An 18,375-nucleotide genomic window follows, 5' to 3' on the forward strand; every position below is an offset into this window, starting at 1 on the left:
TACTGTGACAATATGCATCCATCTCCTCAGTAAAAGGATCATTTGATGTTACTTCTTGCTCCTTTCGTTAACTCATGCACTCAACAATAAGTGCTTTCGAAAACACCAGAAATATCAGTCAACAGACTGCACATTGCACAGAGTGTATGCTAACTAAATATATATATATATATATATATATATATATATATATATATATATATATATATATATATATATATATATATATATGTATACACACACTCACACGCACTCACGCGCGCACACACACATATACATCTCTGACTCGTATGACCTCTATAATCGCTGACCTGTTCAGAGGGATTTGCTTTATGAAAGAACCACTTGCCTGGCCTCTTCCAGTAATCAGCTAAAACAAAATGCCCACTGCAGTTCTCTGCAGTTAAAACCTTCTTCTTAATGGACAGAGTGTGTTTTCTTTTGAAGTTCTGTTAACTTACAACAAAGTGTCCTGTTTCCACACACAAAAAACTGACCTGCATTTCCTCTTCTTCCTCTCCTCTTAGCCACAAAATACATTTGTGCTACAAACTGTGGCAAAACAGCGCATAAGGAATTATGCTCTACCTGCTCTAGCAGTCAGTGTAAACATTTGATATCAAATGGGGAAAAATCCTTTTGTAGTGCTTAGATATTTGTAAAAGTTGAATGCCACGCATTTAGAAAAGATCTATGCTGGTACTATTAATAATTTAGACAAAACATCAGCTTGAGATCTTCTAATAGTCTAATAAATGTATTATTAAAGTGCCTTTTTATGTCTTATCTATTAAATGTATCATGTTATGGCTTTGCCTTAATTGTCAGTGACATTCTGAAGAGGGAGACAGCTTTGTGGCTGAGTGATGCTCGTAAAAGCTGTGAAGTCATTTGCTGTCTTTCAAAATAATCTGGTTTTCAAAAAGCACACAGCATTTAAAATGCCTTTCTTAATTATATATTTAAACAAGCAAGAATGAGACAAATGTCTGTTTGATTCAGATCCAGCAGATTTTCTTGGAAGCGAATGGAGTGTTGCATAGCAAGTTTGTTAGGTTTTGCTATGTGCATGAATTGTAACCTTTTAGTGCCCCGAGCATATCCTATATAGCTCATCAATCCCCTCCGCTGCCCTCCCTGTCCTCAGAATCAGTTCTTTCATGAAGGATCCAATGTCAAGCTACAGCTGTGCTACAGTTGGATTCCTTGGATATGCCTGTTAGGAGATAGGGCGTCTTGTTTCCATCACTGTTTATTAATAACGTAACCACACTCTTCATGGAATCCTGATAGTCTGGGATACAGCTGAAGCAAAGAGGAATAACATTTATTTAAGAAGGAAGAAAGGAAAGGTAAATTTCGCTTTCACTAAAGAAGCATATATCTTTGCAATTAGTTTTGTTTCCATAAAAAGTTTGTGATGTCTTGTTTTCTGTCGTAGGCATTACTGCCATACAGAATACATGTTACTTTAATCTTATACACAAATTTGAAAGGAGAAAGAGTCTCAGGTAATAGCTTCAGTCATTCATATACAGATCATTTGTAGAAATCTGCATTGTTAATCTTAAATGAATAGATGTGTAGAAAATAGGAACTCGTTTGTTTATTTTCCCAGTTTTCCTTAAATTCTGTCTATACTCTGGGTGTGATTCATTATAGTCTTCATTTAGCTATTTTTAAAAATGTTTTAGGGACAATAATTTTCTGTTTTGTAAAAAAATAGTTTTTTATTGGCTATACCTTACACATTTAGCTTTATTTCATTCCTTGTCCACCTCCCACCCTGCACTCACACACATAAACCTTGGCAGCAAACTTAGGTGGCTGCTTTAATTACAGGCTGTGATTGTATGACAAACACAGCAACACATTCTGACTACAAATTGTTTTTTCAAGTGGTGACACTATAGTATTGTTAATATCACTATATACCATCATTGTGTAGTTTTAGATATCTGTCCATCAGTTATTTTCAAATGATCACTTATGGGTAGAAACTACTCTGCAGAACTATATACGTATTGTAAATTGCTGCATGAATCTTAACAGCACAGTGTGGACATTTTAAGGACAGATACATATTTTAATTATCCAACTATATCACCCAGGTAAAACATACTGCATTGTAGTAATTATAGGACAGCTGTAAGCAGAAACAGAAAAAGAAGTGGTTTTGACCATATCTTCATTCTTTGTACAACAGTAATTCCCCTTCTTTATAAGTGGCTTGTATTTGTAAGACTATTCTATGCCAAATGGCATGGCAATGGCAAGTAGTCCAACATGATTTTGTTTTCTAAACATGCTTTCTCCTTCTCACAGCAAATCCAAAAACATGATACAATTTTGCCTTTTTTTGAGAGTCCTATCAGTAAAATAGAACTTCTGTTGTTCTAAAGAGTTCCTGAGATAGTTTGCATCCCAGACACACACATACATGCATATGCTCACAAAAGCATTCAAATACATGCAAATGCTGTGTGTGTGTGTGTGTGTGTGTGTGTGTGTGTGTGTGTGTGTGTGTGTGTGTGTGTGTGTGAGTGTGTGTGTATGGGGGTTAAACACAGAAAGTGCAGATTTCTTTCTTTGTTGTTAGTACCTAAATAGTTTTACGGTTCTGTTCTTGTTTTGAGAAGCAGCAATGACTAAATGAGTGAATAATGCCCCATTTCCAGTTAGTGTCTATTGTACCATATGTGTAAATTTCCCTTTAAAGGACAACTTTACCAGAAACTGAAAAGAATATGCACATGTATGTTTATATTTAATCACAGTTTGTTCCTTTTGACAGTACTATCCTCTATGTTTCATATTCTGTTATTGTATCATTTGTTATGCCCTAAAATGGTCGTTTAGGGTCAGCCTTACTGACATATTATTTTTCTGTCTGTAATTTCTGCCTCAGTGTACTCTGTGTTCTGGCATGGCTTAGACACTATCATGACTGGTGCCTTGTCTTTGCATTTACTTACAATGTGGTATGAATCACTGGCTTCTTTCACCATCTATGGCAATGGTGACACTATTTCCTATCAACTGATTCATTGTGTTAAAATGCCTTTTGTGATATTTTCAAAATTTCTTCCACAAGTAGCTAAACTGCAAGCTTTTATTACTCCTAGTTGTGATTTCTAGAAATTTCCTCACCATCCTCATAATGTACTAAGGCATGAAGCTGCCACTCTTTCCTCTGGCTGACCTATTTAGTGATCTTTGGCTAACATTTTGCACTTCACAAATCTAGTCTGACAGGTTTCCATAAACTTTCTAGTATCCTCTCTGGGCTTGTATCTTACAAATATCATAAAAACTGAGTCAAATTCCAACAGAAAATAATTTGAGATTTCAGTGATAAATCCTGGTAGGATGGCAGCTGCATAATAATGTTTGTGATGAGAAACAGATGAACTAATATGTAGCCAGTGCTTCACTGTTGTTAGGTAAATAAAGCTGCTATGATACAGGAAACTTTGGGAAGAAGAAAATGAGATTCAAGGCTGTGATTTCCTTTAAAAAAGTAAAATAGGCAGTGTTACTTAAAAAGGGTCATAAAACTCAAGTGTTACAGTTAACAAAATGAAACGGTCTCTTATAAAACTTCTACTAAACCTTTCAAGAGCTATGTGATGACCGTGCCCTGGCACAGCAATCAAGGAGCCTCAATCCTCACCACTAACACCAGGGAGGTCGTCTCCGAGAAGAGGAAAGGATAACTAATACACACAGTAAAGTACAATCTCCCTTAACTGCACACAGAGATCACAGTCAGTCTGGGGCTGGTTGCTCCCTTGCTCACCAGGTCCACAATAAGACTCCCCACTGGCACAGCTATAGGGTCCAGGTCTCAGCCTAGCTGGGCAAGCTAAAACCTCCAGTACCCTCTCTGTCCAACCAGTGCTTCGTGTCCCTGCCCAAGTAGCTGACAAAACACACACACACTTTGAGATAAGTATTTATACAACTTCACAGACACTCCTGGGAAAGGCTAACACAGATTCTCCAGCTGTGCCCCTTTACCCAGACCATACGGTAGTAATCCCTGCCACCACCCAGCTAATAATATCAGCTACTAAAAGGCCCTTAAAAGGGTGTCCAGTTATTACTGTGCAATATTATTATCCAATGGTAATGTGACTATTCAGTTTAAGGCTTATTTTAGAGTGGTCTATTACAATAACCTCTATAAATATGCAATGTACTCTAAAGCTTATCTCTACACAAACCAGCCACAGGTTTTTAAAATATTTAATAATAAATAATTAAAACACAAAACAAAACTACTACACCACAGAGATATCTAAGAGTTCAGAGATCACACAGAAACTTAAAATAATACAGTAGGACAGGTCAGATTTCAAAGAAAAATACATAATTAATCTTTACTAGCTTTAACTATTCCTAAAAGAAGCCACAGTGCTAAAACATACATGTAAGCGTAAGGCAGAGTGCTGATAAGTTGGATATCAAGATCAAAATGCCTCAAGTCTCTTGTGAGAAATAGTATTTAAACATTACTAACAAACATGTCTGCTGGGTCCCTCCCAAATTACATCAAGTTGACACTTAAATTTTCCCAGGCAAATAAACTGCATTATTTAGCAATCTAACACCTGCTTAGAAACTTACAACAATAAAAGACATTTCACATATACACTCTAGCAGAAACCAGATCAATAAAGCACCTTCCACATGTAAATTCTGGTCATAAACTTTAGCCTTAAAGCAATGGGCAAGAAACCTTCATCCAGACTCCCTGGAGGTGAACTCTAACATGAAGGCGTCACAACATGCTTCGCTGGGCCAGTAGAGTACAATGTTGTCACATATTTTGCAGTTCCACATTTCTCAGTATTCTTTTACACTCAAGAAAGCATGCTGTATTTTTACATTTATTTACAAATGTCAGAATTATATATCAAATTTTATTTGACTAGGCTGGCAGCCTTCACCCATCTCTCCCCAACCATCACAAGCTGTATAAAGGTAAAATGATTCAACACGCAGACACTCCAAGATAATGGTAAGAGGAGTGTCTGGGTAAAGGAGTGCCAAAACCACATCATGTTAGTGGGTATTAAGGAATTAAGAAATCTTGGCTGCACATGAAAATCATGTCAAGAAGGGCTGTTTGACACAGAGAGATAAAGCACCGTCTATGATCCGGATAACCCAGGGCTCTGTGACACAGAAATGTAGAGCCCTGACTCGGATTCAGGTAACCCAAGACTCTGTAACACAGAGGGATAGAGCCCTAACTCTGATCCAGATAACCCAAGGCTGTCTGTCATGGAGGGACAGAGCTCTGACACAGATCCAGATAACCCAGCACTCTGTGACACAGAGGGATAGATAGAGCCTGACTCTGATCCAGATAACCCAAGGCTGTGTGACACAGAGGGACAGAGCCCTGACTCTGATCCAGATAACCCAGGGCTCTGTGACACAGAGGGATAGAGCCCTGACTCTGATCCAGATAACCCAGGGCTCTGTGACACAGAGGGATAGAGCCCTGACTCTGATCCAGATAACACAGGACTCTGTGACACAGAGGGATAGAGCCCTGACTCTGATCCAGATAGCTCAAGACTCTGTAATACAGAGGGATAGAGCCCTGACTCTGATCCAGATAACCCAAGGCTGTGTAACACAGAGGGATAGAGCCCTGACTATGATCCAGATAACCCAAGGCTGTGTGGGGCAGAGGAACTGAGTCCTGACTGTAATCCAAATAACCCAGAATCAGTTAGTGGTCTTGGCACTGAAGGCATTGAGAAGCATGGAGAAGAATGAAGGGGTTGAGTCTGCTTTTTCCTCAGGGCAGGAGGGGAGAAGTGTGTGCTTGGGAACAGGTTCTTACCTGCTCCACTTTGCAAACTAGAGTGCCAACGGTATTGTTTGCCACACTGGGGCAGGGCATCTGCAAGCTTACTTTCACAATGTCCGTGGTACTCCCAAGACATCACTGGCTGTGCATAAGGAAATGGTAGCTTAAAAAGTAAAAACTCAGATTCCCTACATGGATGCTGGCACTGTTCCTAGTGCACATGCCCCAACCCTTAGGAGAATGAGAGGGCTACAGGCTCTCGCCCCTGGGGAAAGAAATATGTCAGTACAGTAGCCTGGAGGAAGCTAGATGTTTAGATGGAGGTCAGAGTGAGGAAATTAAAAAAATATATATATCACAGCAAAATCATTTCCCCATTATGCCATTTTTGGAACAAAATAAATTCCAAAATAATGTTTACTGCTTACAGTGCTGAAGCAATGTTAATATTTTATAGAATATATTGCAGTAATGTCAGGAATACAGCATGGCAACAAAGACTTAATTTCTTTCTCTGCAGTCCATACATCAAAGTTACCAACCCTGCTAAAGGCCTTCCACCTGATTTAAGCTTTTTTTCCAGCTTTGTCTACCTCTCCTCTTCTGTTCTCTGAGAGGCTGCCTCCAGTGCTAGTCTTTTGCCAGGGATGTGGCTAACAACAAGACAATAAAAGAGGGGGTGGGGAGCCCCAGCTATGATTTTTGGAGACAAGTCCATTAAGCTTACATTTAAAAAAAATCTGCATGGTATAAGTAACATTTAAACTGCATCAATGTATTACAAATACAGTATGTAATTGCAGGTCTGACTCTGCCATTAACACTCTAAGCACAGTGAGAAGATACATCTGTCTGACATGTCTCTTGCGTCTTACCACATCATAAAATGCATCAGGTAAAGATTGTGTTTACCCACACCAATTGCATAATATTATATTAATCACATGTACATACCACACAGACAGCCATCAACTATATGGTGGCTACCACTATATGAATGCCTATATCACTATAGTGCTACGACAGCTTTCTTCTCTCTCACAAACCTCAAAATGCTCAGGGTCTATGTATATGCTGTCCCCTTGTCTCACGAGTCATACATACCAGTTGTGCCATCTGTCAAAGATAATAAAGCACCAGAACTACAGAACTCTAATTTAAGAAGTACACCCCAACAAAGAAACAACAGGACAGCGATGGAGAAGATTAATACTCCAGAGTCATAAATTAAAGCAATCATTCACTGGTATGGCAAGTTCCTTGCACAACTACACCATATTATGTCCTTCCTTTTTTCTCTGCATTCCATACATCTAGGTAGAATGCCAGACTTCACATCTTAATAGATCCCCAGTAACATTTCTTGAAGGACTAAATGCAAACAACTGTGGCACAATGAAGCTTGAGTTAGCAAGGAGTGCTAAACTAGATTCCTTTTATGCAAATTAATTGCAGTTATTTTTCTTCAATTATCACTTTTTTCTGCAGCGTCAGACTTTGTCAGATTTTAATATTTACAGAGCAGCAGATCGTAAAATATATGATGAGTTTATTACCATGACAAAAAGACCAACCTGTAAATCACTTCAAAAACCACCAATTAGAGTTGGCAGAAGTCTCATCTTAGATTTAAATATGCAAAGGTGATCTGGAGCAATTGATGCTAAATTAGCTCTAAATGGGGAAAACACTACTGGAGACATGAATGAGCCGCACACATTGAATAGTCAACATGCTTATGGATGTATAAGTCATAATAGAGAGGAAGTTTCCAGTTATTCGTGTCTTTGTTAAGCTACATGGGTCTGTCCTCATACTGTAAACCATCATCATCTGTGCAGTGGAGTCTACCCAAATACGTCTCACAGACATCTTAGCAATGGAAAATCAAGCAAAAAAGAGAAAACCTTAAGGTGCATTTCCCACTTATCCTGCTAATTGTGCTTACTGTCTTAAACTTCTTTTTCTTTTTTATAACTATGTTAAGGCAGGCAGTATCTCTATGGCTGGTCTTTGCTTCTCTCTTATTTCAAAACACCTCTATGTCAGTAGGTACATTCCCTTTAGGATGAGCCTACCTTATTAATGTGCTGGAACAATACACACTGCTTTACTGTCAAACAATTACTAGCATTGCCTCTTTTTTTTCAAGCTTTCATTTCTGAACAAATCATGCATTTGTACCCCGTTTTTGAGCTCACTACTAGACACAGGCCATGACTGATTAACTCCCAAACCAGGGGAGTTCTGTCCTGCTTCACTCTCCTCTCACCCCCAACTTCCCAGCCACCCCACTCCCAACCACCTATTATATTTATCCTGATTTCCACCCCTCTTAAAAAGACATCACCATAAAACCACATAACCCTCTTATCTCACTACCTTTATAATCAGTACTAACTCCCACTTACAACTTCCTGTACAAACACAACACACATCCCAACAATAATATATTCCTCTTTCCACATCTTATCCTGTTCTACCCCCTTCTTCTTTCTTTCTTCACCTCCCTCACAACCTACTACCAATAACAAACATCTTTATAAAACACTTACACAAGCAATCTTACCCTAACTTTCATACATTTCTCACCAAAAACACCACAACAATCCCTCAGTAAACAGACCAAACCTACTTCCAAGCTCTCCACTGTCAGGATCACTCTTCCATATGATTACCAAGACTCAGTAACATTTTTCTCTCTGCCTAAAAACACCAAAGATCTCATCCAGACTAACCTCCATAATCGTTATACTCCTTAAGAGTAACACCGAATCCAACCCAGGCCCAGTAACTCTCTTTTCTCAAAATCTGACCCTACTCCTACACTGGTATGTGCCCTCCTCAATGCACGTAGCAGTCACAGAATCCTGGGTCAAAAAAGACTCTTCCCAACTTCCAACACTTTCTAACCTCCTACAAGTAGGTGAATGATAGGTGATCAGGCAAAAGATCAGGTGAAAACTCTTTAATTTTGTATAGAAATAACATAAACCCAACAGTCATTGCCCAAGAAAACTCCTCCTCAGACTCCAGTTCTAACTGGATTCTCCTAAAATTTCTAACTCACAAAGAAAAACTACTACTGATCACTGCAGCCTGTCTACCACCCCTGCTTCCCTAGATACATTCAAATCACTCATCACTAACATAATCATTCTAGGTGACTTCAATCTTAACTATCTTAGCCCTTTTTCATCTGAAATGGGTATCTTCCTAGCAGACCTAGGTTTCCTTCAACTCATTAAAGAACCAACAAGACCTAACCTCATCTCCTACAAACACAACACACTCTGCCTTATTATTGCAAACATACAACACTTCATCGCTGGTTAGCTTAGAAGCAGATTACACCAAGTAAGCACAATTCCCTCATTCAGTTACAAACACCCTCCACTCCTATCCTTTCAAGTGCACATTAGGACCTGCAACAATACATGGGCATTTACCTGCTATCTCTGCATCCAGCTTGAAGGTCATGGGTATCCTGAGGCAATGTAACAATTGCACAATAAATTCAGTAAAGCAAAGCCCAACTCCAGGAAGGAACTGCACCAGTCCAACATAATTGAAATAATAATTTCACTTCTTTTGGACTGGTGCATTTCAATCCTGGAGTTGGGCTTTGCTTTACTGGAATTATTATGGTTTGAAGTGGATTTTATTTCCAGGTGATTCTCCTGCTTACTTAATGTAACAATTGCCTTATGTACACTGACAATCACTTAATAGGTGTAGCTATCTACATAACAACCTTTGCCAGCCCCTCTAAATAATTATTGCGATTTAAGCATATCTCTTTCTTATATTCTATCCTATTTTTGTACTCCTCTTTCATTTTATCCTGCTCACTAGCTATACCTTCTGAATAAATTTTGATCTTCCCTAGAGTAACTTCAGTAATTTCCACCACCCATCCCATAAATTCCTCTCTTTTTAACAGGTAGATGGTGAAGTGGCAGTGTCTCATTCTTACTTCATTACCCTGCATTTTTATCTTAGTTGTTATTTTAATCAATTATATTTCTTCCCCTTCTTTTATAACTCATGGAGCTCATTTAGCAACTAGTATAAGTACTCTACTTTCTTTGGTCCCTGATATTCTGCTGAATATCCATCCTGAAATCCTTCCATTATCACATTCATATGCTCACTTCTTTCCAAACTTGTCTCCTGATGCATTACTATTTGCACACTATATTTCTTAATATTTCTTAATGTAATTCAGTATTCTTACTTTTTTGTCTATACCTGTGAAGCCATTCATGTACCAAAATAATATGGATAATGTAGCCATTATGATAAGAAGTTATTATTCCAGAAACCAGAGTAGCACATATATAGGCAAACTCAGAAAATTTCTCACAGTCCACATCTGGAACCATATACTCTTCTTTCATGACCCTAATACAGCAGATATATGTCTAACCAACTTTTTTTCCAGCTGCAAGCCAAATTCTTCTCACTAATGCACAGAATTTATAATCCCACCAAAAGTGAATGGCTATACACTGAACTCAAATATCTCATCTTCTAACTCTAAGGGATGAAGCATGGCAAAAATGAAAACAGACCCTCCCCCCACAACTGACAGCCACACCTCCTTTATAGTCTTGCATAACCTAGCCAAGAAGTCCATCAGAAAACACAAAAGAAATCTTGGCACAAAGAAACACATTACACTCTTAGTTTCCCCAAACACTTTTGAAAAGAGGTTAACCTACTTACAGGAAAAAAAACTCCTCATGATACCCTATCTAAAGACACCATTCAATGTGGTACAGCAAACTTTTCTCCAGAAAAGTTCCTTAAAGAATTTAGCAATCTCCCATCAATAAACTCCTCTACTCCCACAGATCATGCATGGCCCACCTCACCGATATTCATCCCCCTCTTCCACTTCAAATAAATGTATCCAATGAAGTCTATATTCTACTTTAAGATATTCCCACTGACAATGCTCCTGGATCTGACAACATAATCCCTAGTTCATATATCATTGCAAAGGCTATCTAAGTATTCCCCTTACCCACATATATAATCTATGTCTCACACAAAACATCATGCCACAGATTTGGAAAACAGCTCTAATTTAACCCCCAACCCAAAAGATACCCCTCACTTCCATACAGTATCCATTGCCCCATTTCTAGGCAAACTTATTGAAAAAAATAGTCTACACCCAACTCTCCATCTGTGTCCAGCAGTACTACCAGCTATCCTACAAATAACATAGATTTTGGTCTGGACAAATATTAAGCCATCACTTTGGTCTCTAACAGATGACATCCAGTTGTTTTATCGCTGATAGCGGCCTCCTTACAGGTGCCCTATTTATAGACCTTGACAAAGGCATTTGACCTCATCGACCACTACCTTCTTCAAAACTAACTAATTGAATTAGTATCAGTCGAGATGCCACTCCCTGGTTTAAAAACTTCTTCACTGATGAACACTTCAGAGTTAATGTGGGATCATTTCATTATGAATCTGCACCTATTACCAAATGTGTACCACAAAGATTCATTCTTGCCCACCTCCTCTTATTCATACTCATTAACAAACTTTCTTGTGACCTTCCCCATCTCCCACATACTCTCTTTGCTAATGACATAGTCATTTACTGATCTGGTCACTCTCACACCAATATTCAATGCCAACACCAGTCAGACTTACATGAGCTCCACCGATGGCTCATAAACCATAAAGTACTTCTCAAACCCCACCAAGAACAAAAGTATGCTTTTTGGAACTCCACAGAAAATTTACCAGGCACTAGACTCTTTAAGTATCTTTGACCTACACAACCATTCCTTAGAGACAACCTCCTCCTTCAAATACCCAGAACTGTGGTGTGATCAGTCACTAAACTTCCATTTCCATATAGACAAAGTGAGAGCCAAATAAACACCCTCATCTTCTGGGTCAAAAAGATCTCCACTTTTCTATCCCAACCAGCCAGAGCAGCTACTGGCAAAGGAGTTCTTATTTCTCAACCTGAATATGGACTCCTGATTTTTTTCCTTCTGCCTCCAAGAAAACTATTGCCACACTCCAAACTACTCCTGTCAGCATCTGCTGACATTACAAACTCACTTCTCTGTGAGCATTATTGTATCACCCTGGAAAAAGCCAAATGGCTACACATAAAAGCAAAGATCTAACCAACTTTTAGGATCTCAACTCTACAAACTATTCCAACTCCACACATTTACTCCCCCTGCAGCTAAACTTCACAAAAATCCTCTGCATACAACCTGAGACACTACTCACAAGCCACAACTCTCATTACCACTAGAAACAAACTCCACAGCACTGCACATGCTTCCTTTTCTCTGGCACCTCCTCTTTGGCAAGGTTTCCCCATTGATATTAAGGAAATGAATATGTATTCCAAATTCAGGATACAAATGAAAAAGCACTTCTTCACCAGAGACAAATGCTCCTGCTTCAACACAGGACATATCATCTAACCTATCTCCATCACAGGACATATCACCTAACCTATCTCCAACACAGAACATATCACCTAACTTATCTCCAACACAGGACATATCATCTAACCTATCTCTAACACAGGACATATCACCTAACCTATCTCCAACACAGGACATATCACCTAACTTATCTTGATATTAAGGAAATGAATATGTATTCCAAATTCAGAATACAAATGAAAAAGCACTTCTTCACCAGAGACAAATGTTCCTGCTTCAACACAGGACATATCATCTAACCTATCTCCAACACAGGACATATCACCTAACCTATCTCCAACACAGAACATATCACCTAACCTATCTCCAACACAGGACATATCATCTAACCTATCTCCAACACAGGACATATCACCTAACCATCTCCAACACAGGACATATCACCTAACTTATCTCCAACACAGGACATATCACCTAACTTATCTCCAACACAGGACATATCATCTAACCTATCTCCAACACAGGACATATCACCTAACCTATCTCCAACACAGGACATATCACCTAACTTATCTCCAACACAGGACATATCACCTAACTTATCTCCAACACAGGACATATCATCTAACCTATCTCCAACACAGGACATATCACCTAACTTATCTCCAACACAGGACATATCATCTAACTTATCTCCAACACAGGACATATCATCTAACCTATCTCCAACACAGGACGTATCACCTAACTTATCTCCAACACAGGACATATCATCTAACCTATCTCCAACACAGGACATATCACCTAACCTATCTCCTTCCTGAGTCTCTTCTTCTCACATTGCACTGTGCTTGTTCACTGGAATGTATATGCACAATTTTTTTCTAAGTAATTAGTCTGAACTATTCTGTTATTGCTTACATTTCTATATTTTTGTTTGTGAAACATTTTGTATTTCAACTGGGCTGAGCCTGAAAATGGTCACTGGTGATCAGTGCACTACTCTAGTAAACACATATAATTAAAGAAAGAAAGATATAATCACCACAGATGTAATGCCATCTACATAATCAGTATTACTATTCTTTTACCCTTTCATGAGTCAGAAAAAAAAACTTTCTTTCAATAATCAGCCAGGGCTCTCAGAAATACTTTCAGCCTGGAGGAACAAAGATCAAACCTCTTTCACTGTTAATCATCAAATCCAGAGCATCTAAGAAAGAAATGACAAGTGTCTGATGACTAAACAGCAAATCTTTTAATTGTGCGTAAAAAAGACAGTCATCCATATCAGAAAAATATGGATACCTGTCAGTGTGAAGGCTACTACAACCAAACATTCAGTGAGGACCCTGGGAGCAGTTACCAGATCAAAAAGAAAATCCTCAATCTAGAATTGTTGTTCTTCACTTAAAACCTGAGGAGCCATTGATCCGGTATGAAAAACTAAAGCATGCCCTTTTGAATGCTGGTGTATTTGTTGAGACTGGAGATATCCAGAATTGCTCTCCACTGACCTCTTTTCTTCAGCATGAAAAACAAAACTATATAATAAAGCACCTCTTCCTTTGAAGGAAGGAAGATATTTTCCTTTTCTTTAACATTTCCTGAAATAATAAGCTGGCCATGGAAAGGAAGAACTAGGATGCATTCAGAATAAGCTGAGGATGAAGATTCAATAACAATTCAATCCTTAACCCCCTTAGCTCTCCTTTCTGCCACAGATTTATAGAAATGCTATTCCATTTGCTGGAGAATTTGACAATTCATCCATAACTCCTTTACCTTATTTGCAGGGTGCAAGAATTGACTTGAGTTGAATCTTCTGTTCTGTGAAAAAGAGAACACTGATTGTGTCATTTATTAGAATTGTCCCTGTACAAGAAAAAAAGACTCCAGTTCCATACATCTTTTGATCCCAAGAACCTCATAAACATGAAGGCAATAAATCTTTTTCATGATTAGGATGTATAATATTTTAAGTGAGAATATAAAACAGATGATATTACATTATTGGAACTTTTTAAGAAAATATAATGAGTTATGTGGGATAGTAAATTGAAATCTTATTTTTTCATATAAGATAGGGAGGAGTATAAAAGACATGGTAGTGCATACAAAATTTCAGAGACCTAATAATGTAACAATTCAACAGGTATAGTTAGAACATTCTCAAAAATTAATGATATTTTAGAGTGATGGGAGAATGTAATTGTTTGACAGAGGGGGTGGTATATGCCATTAGATGTGGTTATAATTTATTCTATATAGGACAGACCAAGAGAGGCTTTAAGGTAAGACTACTAGAACATCTTAGGGACATTAGGGCAAGAAAATTGGAAAGCCCTTTAGCCCAACATTTTAAAATATGTCATGGTGGTAGTCCTGAAAGTCTCACAGCAACAATGTTAGAACAAGTACAAGGAGGTACTAGTAAGATTAATACTAGAAAATTGTTGTGCAAAGAAACAATATTTATTTTAAAATATGGTACTCTAGTACCTCAAGGATTAAACACAGATTGTTGTTGGAGATGTATAAGTTGATGTTTTTTCTTTAAGGAATGGAATGGATTTGTATGTATTAGTGTTTAATGGATTACTTAAGTGTTTAATTGTATGGTTAGTGAAGGAGCTGTTGGTGTATAAAAAGGAAGTCTTTATAATTGCATTTTACTCCTTTTAGGCTTTGTGAAGCCGAGGTACTACTGGAAAAATCTGTAATAAACTATCCATTGGTCATATTGTGGTGCTTTTTGTGTTTTGATATACAGAATTGGTGTTTCCAGTGTTGCTTAGCCAATAAATCTTGAGATGTCTGGACATTGTTTGCTGAGAGAAACATAAAATTAAAAGGTACAGGGGCAAGCAGCTTGGTTAAAATAAAGTTTGAAATTATTGGAATTGAATAAGAGACAGCAGCTTTTCTAGTCCCTAAATTCTTCATTGCAGTTACTAGAATAATGAATGATTTAGTTTCATTTAAAGATAGCCAGTGCACTTTTTCTTGAGGCTAAAAGGTAATGTATTCTGAAAGTATGCAAACTGCTTTTACATCTCAGAAGGGGATAAAGATAAGACAAAAACAGACAGCAATTAATGTAAGTAGGAGCACAGGCTGTAACATGCACGATAGCATGGATAATCTTAATTTTAGGTTAGTTAATGCCTGTGGATGCAGCTGTCAGTTTCAGACAATTGTTCCCATCAGGAGGGTTAAACTTCATTATTTGAAGATGCACATAGATGTGTGTTTCTTTTAAGTTAATAAGTTCTGGGGGGGTATTTTTGAGGGTTTTCATTAAAACAAAAAGTCTTGTAAAATATGACATAGTTTCAAATGTAGATGGCAATAAATAACTGTATAAAGGTTCAACCTTCCAAACATTAGTGGGTGCAAGTTGACATAAAAGCTGGAAATGGACATATAAAAAGCTGTCATATATAATAGGTGAGAATAATAACATCTTATCATAATGGCTACACTATCCATATTATTTTGGAACATGAATGGCCTCACAGGTATAGACAAAAAGTAAAAATATTGAATTACATTAAGAAATGTTAAGAAATGTAGTATGCAAATAGTAATGCAACAGAAGACATATTTGGAAAAAAGTGAGCATATGAATGTGATAATGAAACAATTTCAGGATGGATATTCAGTGGAATATCAGGGACAAAAGAAAATAGAGTACTTATACTAGTTGCTAAATGAGCTCCATGAGTTATAAAAGAAGGAGAAGAAAGATAATAATGGTGGATTTGTGGTAGTAAGGGGCTGCTGGCAAGGGAGAAGGATTATGCTGGCATGTATTTATATTCTGCCTAAAACTGCTATTATGGAGCTTATGATCTTTTTGGGAGAAATAATAATCTTACTTATAGGTAGGGATTGGAACTTCATTTGCAACAGCAATAATGTATCTGAGGGACCTAAAAGGCAAAGCATAACAAAAGAGGGTAGATTTCTGAAGAAATACATGAAAATATTTGGTATGGAAGACATGAATTTATTAGTAGGAACACAGGGAGAATTTACACACTATTCCGCAAGGTACAATAACTGGGCTAGATTAGACAGAATTTCACAGGCACGTGCATTTGATTAAAATCTTTGACACATGCATCCAATGACTATTTCAGATCATGCACCAATAACAACTAAGATAAAAATGCAGGGTAATGAAGTAAAAATGTGACACTGGCACTTCACCATCTACCTGTTAAAAAGAGAGGAATTTATGGAATGGGTGGTGGAAATTATTGAAGAGTTACTGGGGAGGATCAAAATTTCTTCAGAAGGTATAGCTAGTGAGTAGGATAAAATGAAAGTGGAGTTCAAAAATAGGGTAGAATATAAGAAAGAGATATACTTAACAAATCACAAGAATTATTTAGAGGGACTGGCATAGGTTAAAGTATTATAAAATAAAGGGATCTCACAGAAAAGGAAAAGAAGCAATTGCAAAGTGCTAAAGAGAAAAGGGAGTATGTGGATAATGTGTATGAGTTTCTAAAGACTGCTGTTAAGTAACTGTTTATTTACAATAATTCTAGAGCACAAAGACGTTTAGCATACCAACCTAGGCAACAGAAAATAGAAAGGGTTGTTGCCAAACTTAGGGAGCCTATAACAAGAAAAATAACCAGTAATCCCGTAGAGGTATTAGAGATATTTGGAAATCAAGAAAAACCACAAATGGAAATATTATGGAAGACTTAACTATGTCAAAGTTAGAAGTAGATAAGACTCAACAATTAAATACGACAGGAAGAGTTGAGATAAAAATGGAGATGTATAATCAGTCTGTAAGAAAGTCCCCAGGAATAGATGATATTCCTGTGAAAGTTTGGAAGCTAGAAGGGAAGAAAGTGATAAAGATCTGGAAGGTTTTGTTTAACAGCATTTTAAAAGTAGGGGAGGCACCACCAACCTGGAAGAAAGTAGTGCCTGTAATACCTAAAATCAATAAAGACCCATCAGACTCAGCTTTATATGGGCCCATTTCAATTTTAAATCATGATTATAAAGTGTTATAAAGTGTTTATGTGTATAATAGCTAAACAAATGGCAAAGGTGCTGCCAAAACTGATAGATATGGATCAATGTGTTTTTGGAGGGAGGCAAACATTTGACAACATTAATTGAACAATGATGATTGAGATGGAAGCAGAATATAAGAAAATACTGGTGTTGTTGGTAGGTCTTGATGCAGAGAAAGCATTTGACAGAGTAAGCTGGGATTTTATGAATAGGGCAATGGAAGCATTTTCATTCTCTAATACAATAATAAGGATAATAAGGAAGATATATGATTGATTGGAGGGAAAAATTAAAGTAGGAGGCTCCGTTCTGATGAGTTATGTCTGAACAGAGGAATCGTGCAAGGATGTCCTCTTTCCCCTTTATTATTTCAGCTATATTTAGACCCATTGGCAAAGAAAATAAGGGACTCAGAAATTCAAGGATATTATTAGCATGGTAATGATGAAAAGTTGTTTTTATTTGCAAACAATATTATTTTGTACCCGATAAAACCAGAAAAGGACATCTCAAGTCTTATGGAACATCCAAGTCTTTTCAGGATATAAAATTAATGAAGATAAAACAAAGGCTATAGCTGTAAACTATGTACCCACATATGAATTGATTCTGCAATACTCATATTTATGGGGACATGGGCTAAAATGATTTTCTTATGCAGCTCAGCATATGTGGGAAGACACTAAACAAAAGATAATACAAAAACTGAGATATGGATAGCAAGATAGTAAAGTAAATATTGTGGAAAGAAATATCCAGGAAATTGTTATGGCTAGGCTTGTATAGGCCCTAGGACCAATAGCCTAGTACCAGCCTAATAACCTATGAAGATACAAGCAATGAAAATGTTTTTAGTCCCTTTGATTTATACACAGGTCATGCATATTTAACAACTAGTGGAGAATTTGTGGATAGTAATTAATAAAAAGTTGAAGGATTTTATCTGGGAGAAAAGAGCACAAGGGTCAAGTGTGATAAACTGATCCTTCCAGTAGAATAAGGTGGTTTAGGATTACCTGATTTGAAAGGATATTTTAGAGCTACACAGCTAAGGCTCATATATAT

General features: G+C 37.4%; 1 protein-coding gene across 1 annotated transcript in view; it reads left to right on the plus strand.

Moving 5' to 3' along the window:
• The first annotated feature begins 1,136 nt into the window (after positions 1-1,136).
• Positions 1,137-18,375, plus strand: part of SYNC (syncoilin, intermediate filament protein) — a 372,167-nt gene continuing 354,928 nt past the window's right edge. Inside the window, exon 1 of the mRNA XM_044059938.1 lies at positions 1,137-1,352. The gene's annotated coding sequence lies outside the window, so the exon portion shown is untranslated. The remainder of the gene's footprint in view (positions 1,353-18,375) is intronic.

This window comes from Protopterus annectens, chromosome 1.part2 (assembly GCF_019279795.1).
Source record: "Protopterus annectens isolate FY-2018-M chromosome 1.part2, PAN1.0, whole genome shotgun sequence".
NCBI classification, from domain to species: domain Eukaryota; kingdom Metazoa; phylum Chordata; order Ceratodontiformes; family Protopteridae; genus Protopterus; species Protopterus annectens.